Here is a 6,342-nt window from a genome sequence, read left to right as displayed (position 1 = left end):
AAAAAAAAAATTGCAATATCGTCTTACAGGTGTCATGTCCCTTCCTAAATGTTAAGTGTTTGCTGTTGGCCAGGACCCCTTGTAAAGCGCTTTGAGCTCGTTTAGTGGATATTGCGCTATACAAAAGCTCAAGTCTTTTTAAAAATTTATTTTATTTCTTTTTTCTTAAAGAACAATCTATTTTATGGTAAGTGGACGTTTCGGGGAAAAAAGCTCTGAAAAAAGCTGGTAGGAAGAGAGTTAAATGGGGTCTCTTACTCGGTTGGTTGTAAGAGAATCTACTCGGATTCACTCGTGATTAAGGTTAAACCAGGTCAACATGGAATGGATTGAAAGAAATATTATGAAATTGAGCTTTTTGTAAAGCGCAATAATATCCACTAAGCGTGCTCGAAGCGCTTTACTTGGGGCCCTAGCCAACATCAACATTTAACATTTAAGACGGGACATGATGATGTCTGTTAGGCGATATTACAATTTTTTTTTTCGGAGAGAGATACCGCTGTAAATGGCAAGGTACTCATTTTACACCTGAGTGTGGTGAGATAATGTGAGTTAAGAGCCTTTTCCAAGGACTCAACTATGCGTCGAGATAGGCTGGAACCCATGACCTTCCGATCCCAAAGCGAGTGTCATACCGCATAGACAGCTTAATGTGACCCATCGTCAACACAAGTCTGATATTTCTGGTTATAAATTCAAGTTTCAACATCTTAACCAACCCGACTTAATACCGTTTTGAGGCGAAGGGTCACAAATGGGGTCTGCTACAAGTTGGTTGTAAGAGAATCTACTCTGATTCACGCGTGACAAAGGTTAAACCAGATCAACATGGATTGGATAGGATTGGATTGGATCGAAACGATGACATTTCTGATTTAAAGGCGTGTGACTTGACTCAACGGAATATCCTTCAACAGTCGTAACGTCACTTCCTTCCTAATGGCGCATGGTGACTTAGTAACACTGGCTCTAAACTATCGGAACAATGGCGGACGCTCGTATGAAATATTTCTCCGGCGAGCGTAAAAGCGTATCCAGAGGGAAAAAAGCATAGATTTGATCATGCTTTGACTTTTACACATTCTTATCACAAGACATATGAAACGTTCTAGCCAGCATATCTGTTTGTGTTTATTAAATTGAAACTTACATTCAATTTCACATTGCTACTTAAATAATATTACTGTTATCTTTCCCTCTTTCCACAGATACCTTACCAGGACATTTACTATCGTAAAATTCAATACTTTGAGATTTAGTGACTTGTCTACTTGTGTGGATTCGTGGATTCCATTCTTTCATTCATCCATCACCGTCACAAGGAGGCTGGTGTTGTGAGTGTTTTGTGTGTCAATACCCACTGTATTTATATTCTATTTTTGGATTTAATAAGACGCTCTTGTAGACCTACATCCCACCACTACCATCGTCATCATCATAATGGCAGCTTTTATTGCTAAGCAAATGGTCGGAGACAAACTCTCATCCGTCACAGGTACGTTTTGGTGATCTTTATAATATTATGTGATCCTTCGCCTCAAAACGGTATTATGTCGGGTTGGTTAAAATGTTGCAAATTGAATTTATAGCCATACATATCAGACTTGTGTTGAGTTTGTATGTTTTATTGAAGAGAATGGATAGCATATTTTAGGTTGCTAATGCCAACAAGTTATATTTTTGACCAGTTTAACATTTAATTCGTCTTTTAAGCATTTGGTTCGTTCCGACATAATACCTTTTTGAGACGATGGGTCACATATGTTTTTCTATTCTACGTTATCCAAGTTTAACCCTTTCGTTACCGCGGGTGGTTGGATGGGAGCATCACCCTTGAATCATATAGATAGAATGCGCTTGGCCAAGGAGTTCACAACATTGCCATCCGGAAGTATAACGGACCAACACACAAACTCTGTGTAACCATGAACTTTTATAGTCTGGTTAATACAGTTTAGTGAGAACAACTCACAAACGCGGATGGCAAAAACAATAACAAAGGCCTGAGTGACGTCATCTGCATACTATCTATACCTATGATGTTCGCATGGGTGTACGATCCGATAGTGATGTCGTTTCTTCTTCTCTTTACTAGCCTATCCTGCTTCTTTGGTTTGTGATTGTATTTTTGACAGGGGATAATTTTTTTTTCTGTAAATCTTCTGCCTGTTTGTTCTTGGTTATTTATAATTTAGCTTATGATATCTTTAGGTTATGATTTTGATACATAATTTCTTTGCTCTACATACAACAACTTGTTCATTTTCTTTAAATTTTATGATGTATAAAATAAATTTGAATAAGAAAAAATGTTGGTCGTATCGTAACGAATGTGACGATTTTCCTATAGTTGGTAAGGAAAATCACCACACTCGTTACGATACAAACGGTATTTTTCTTATACAGATTTAGTTTTATAAAGCACAAAATGTTAAGAACAATCTCCATAATATTAAGAAGAATTTGGTGTAGTTTTGTAAAGCTTGTAAAATAGTGTAATGTGTGTGTTGGGTCGAGATTGCATTTCAGTAAAAATCCGGAAAAACATTCGGTAAGGAGAGAGTTAACTAACACCGACTATATCCGAAGTTTACCCAGGTTACTTTTACCCCTTGCCTATTTATTACATTTTTCTGAGACAAATTATAGGCGTAGTTTGTCTGTTAATGGTAGTTGAATAAAACTATTTATGTAAATGCTTATTTTTAATATATTTTTCCCCATTTTGAAAACTAGCAAAACTCTCTAGGATTGAGTGAGTTAACATGTTAACTGCCTCAAAGTCGCTAACTATTTATATATGTCTCGTTCTGGGTGGGGTTCCTGACCTCCCATAGTGGGCAGGGGGGTACATACTGTGTCTTCTATCCCATAATATCTGTTTACCAACATGTTTTCTGTCTTTGTCTTGGAATGAGATTACTTGGTTTTGTCCTGGCCCTGGCCGGAGTCCTAGCTGGAGAGAAACAGTCAAATGCATAGTTATTTTTTTGAGAGATGATATTTTTTTCCTTGTAAATCGTTTCTCTGTTATGTATTATTATATTTACTATTTTGAATGTATAATGTAAGCATTTGAGTGTATTCCTCCTTGTTGGATTTTGTGCTTGTGTCCGGATGAGACTTATAGGTGATCTCAAACAAAGTACATTGGTGGTGTGCTCTTGAATCTACATTTGATCCCTATTTGTTCCCAGTTCCCCTTTGTCTTACTTTTTCTTGGGTGCTTTAATTGTGTTTCTAGAACTTTTACTTTCCCATTATCTTCCTTGTTACTGGCGCTGATATAACCTAAATGTGTTGCAAGCGCCGTAAAACCCCTAAAAACAAAAACATATTATGTCTCGTCCAATACGTTTTATCTTGATGCTGTGTTGAAATTCCCTTGTAAAGTTCGTTGAGATAATTAGATAAATTGGATATTATACTATACTATGTAAAAGCTCACGTTTGTTTTTAATCAAAGAAAGTACGTGCCCATAAGATGGGTTCTAAACCCTTCGTGTCATATCATCAGGAAATGAGTGGTGACATTGTTTACGTTCTACTCACTTCAAGATAAGATTATAACATAAAAAAAAGATGAACTTTATCGATCCGTTGTTGAAAACCCATTATGTTATTTACATTATGGATCTACATTGAAATGATGGCATCTGCTGGCTCTCTAGATAATTATGTTTAATCAAGCAACTATAATATTATAGTATAAACGGGGGGAAATGTCAGAAAAAAATATTTCGCCTTGTTTACTCTTTCTAAATACGGTGCCATCTCCTCCCATCGAATTTCAAATTGTCAAGGAAATTATACACACTTACATGATTACTGTGGAGATGGGAGTGATAAGCTCTGGGGTTCTTGAATAAAACGTTGTTGAAATTGTGTAGGAACGGACGTTTAAATCATCTCGAATACTCCCCGAAATGACGCCTTTATTTGATATTTCTTTCAGTATAAAAAGCAAGTTTGCTGCTCGAAGCTCAAAGAAAAACTGATGTTTTGGAATGGTTTTTTTTTTTCTTGTATTTTTCTTTCTTGCTTTTTCTGGCACTTTTCATACACACTTGTCCAGTTCTTTATCTTATACCAGTGCCGTCTGCTCCTTAATTTCTTAATTTGATATTGGCGCAAAATTAATATTTTTAATTATTCGTTGTCATTAAACAATGATTCTATATCTTACGCAAGGAAATAACGAATTGCTTCTAAGCCTTTCTTTCTCCTCATTGGACAAAGAATGGGAATAGTTTACTATAATGTTGTAATATCCCTGAAGCTATCGCGTTTTCCCATTACGAAGAGATTAGCCATCGTGTTTGAAAATCGCTGGATTTTGGTAAATATTTGATTCTGAATCATGTTTGGTTTTCAGATTTAAACGAATGGGGAAATAACATCCTGTTTATGAAGTTATGATTTTTGGTTTTAAAACATCTGGGCTAATTTTAACTCGACAACGTTGGTGTTATTGTTGTTGTTGTTGTAAATGTTGTTGTTGTTGGTGTTGTAATCCTTATTAGTGTTAGTAGTACTATTAGATTTTGATGGACACGAAACGGAGAGACTAGGGGGGCATTATCTTGGAATTTCTAGAGAAGAAAGGATTAAATAGTTCATTAATTTAGTCTCCATTTACTTTTCTCTCTTCATATCCTTGTGTGTGTGTGTGTGTGTGTGTGTGTGTGTGTGTGTGTGTGTGTATTCTAATCTCTTCACTCTTTTCGATATGTGTGCCGCTGTCGTATAGCTTGGATTAGTTAGATTCACTAACACGACCGAAATAAGTTCTTTGTGTTCGAGAGGACCGTATTCCCTGTGTGTGCGTTTTTTGCACACATAATTTGTGAGGCCGGCTGAAAAAATTCTGGAAGATGCGGCAAGCTTCGATTCGAGATATGAGCCATAATCGAAGATAAAGTGTTTCCCATAGCAACTAATTTTATTAAAAAAAAAAAACATAGCTTGGTTCTAATAGACATAGAAAGAAATAAGAAAATTTCAAGTGGTAAATGATTAGAAAGATGTGGTCTACACCACTGCATACATAACTCATTTTATGAAATTTGCTCATCTTTCCGTATTTCTCAGCCAGCCACACATTTTCATCTTCGAAGCCAGTCGTAATTAATTGAGTTGCTGAGCCTTTTAGATCTGATGAAAAGAACTCGGCAAAATCTAGCGTCCTATCCAAAGGTGTACAAGCAGTAGCTACTCTATATAGTTTGACACTACGTAAAGAGAGAAAAACTAGAGCTCCATTCATTCATTGGCCTTACGAAGACATCCGATAGAATGCTCTCTCTTAGCGAAATAAGTTTTATGTCATAATGTTTAACATGGTTATCGTACTCCTGTTTGCAAAGTTCTCTCTCTCTCTCTCTCTCTCTCTCTCTCTCTCTCTCTCTCTCTCTCTCTTTCTCTCTCTCTCTCACTCTTTCTTTCCTTCTTTCTTACTTTATCTCTTTTTCTCTCTCACATCACTGCCCTTCTTTCTATTCCTCTATATCATTCTTTTATTCATTCTCTCTCTCTCTCTCTCTCTCTCTCTCTCTCTCTCTCTCTTTCTCTCTCTCTTTCTCTCTCCCTAACACACACACACACACACACACACACACACACACACACACGCTCGTGTCCAGAGTCTCTATCCATTCTAATCTCCTTTTAGTGAAGATTATTTAATTCTGTCAATTCCATCCCACTCTCACCAGACCCTTTAAAACTCCCAGACCCTTTAAGACCCCCAGACCCTTTTAATCCCTTATCCTCTCTGTCCTTCTTCAACCATTCCTTGCTATACTAACTGTATAAGGGCGGGGTTAGGTTTGAATCGAACGAACGATTTCATAATAATTTCAACCAAATGAATATAGATTTAATTGATACTATGCGCTTAGGTAAAATACTCACAACATCCGCTAGCAGGATAAGTATCGTAAGCAGACTGATATCACATTTTAAAAAAATTGAACTTTATTTAGCGCAATATCCACTAAATGTGCTCAAAGCGCTTTACAAGGGGTCCCTGGTCAACAGCAACATTTAACAAGTAGGACGGGACATGACGCCTATTAGGCGATATTACAATTTTTCGGACATAGACAACGCTGTTAACGGCCAGGTACTTATTTTACACCTGAGTTCGGTGAGAATAATATGTGAGTAAAGAGCCTTTTCCAAGGACTCAACTATGCGCCGAGCTCGAGGCTCGAACCCAGGACCTTCCGATCCGAAAGCGAGTGTCATACCACTCGACCACAAAGCCTCATTAAAACAATCCAACACAACAAAACGACAGGCATACGCATTATTCTTAGTTATTAATGAGTTAGGCTA

The 6,342-nt window shown here is 37.0% G+C and overlaps 1 protein-coding gene and 1 long non-coding RNA gene across 3 annotated transcripts in view; one reads left to right on the top strand and one right to left on the bottom strand.

Annotated features, from left to right (window-relative positions):
- The window catches only part of LOC144964430 (uncharacterized), a 39,838-nt gene extending 38,345 nt beyond the window's left edge, over nt 1-1,493 (top strand). For both annotated transcript variants that reach the window (XR_013643836.1, XR_013643837.1), the window contains exon 3: nt 1,212-1,493. This is a non-coding gene — a long non-coding RNA (uncharacterized LOC144964430). The remainder of the gene's footprint in view (nt 1-1,211) is intronic.
- Nucleotides 1-6,342, bottom strand: part of LOC144964429 (uncharacterized) — a gene marked incomplete in the record, with an annotated part of 342,752 nt that overhangs the window by 187,807 nt on the left and 148,603 nt on the right.

Source organism: Berghia stephanieae, chromosome 2 (assembly GCF_034508935.2).
Source record: "Berghia stephanieae isolate SIO BIC M18660-M18661 chromosome 2, UCSD_Bste_1.3, whole genome shotgun sequence".
Classification (NCBI taxonomy): domain Eukaryota; kingdom Metazoa; phylum Mollusca; class Gastropoda; order Nudibranchia; family Aeolidiidae; genus Berghia; species Berghia stephanieae.
Note: the sequence above shows the minus strand (reverse complement) of the source record. Positions and strands in the feature narration are given on the sequence as shown.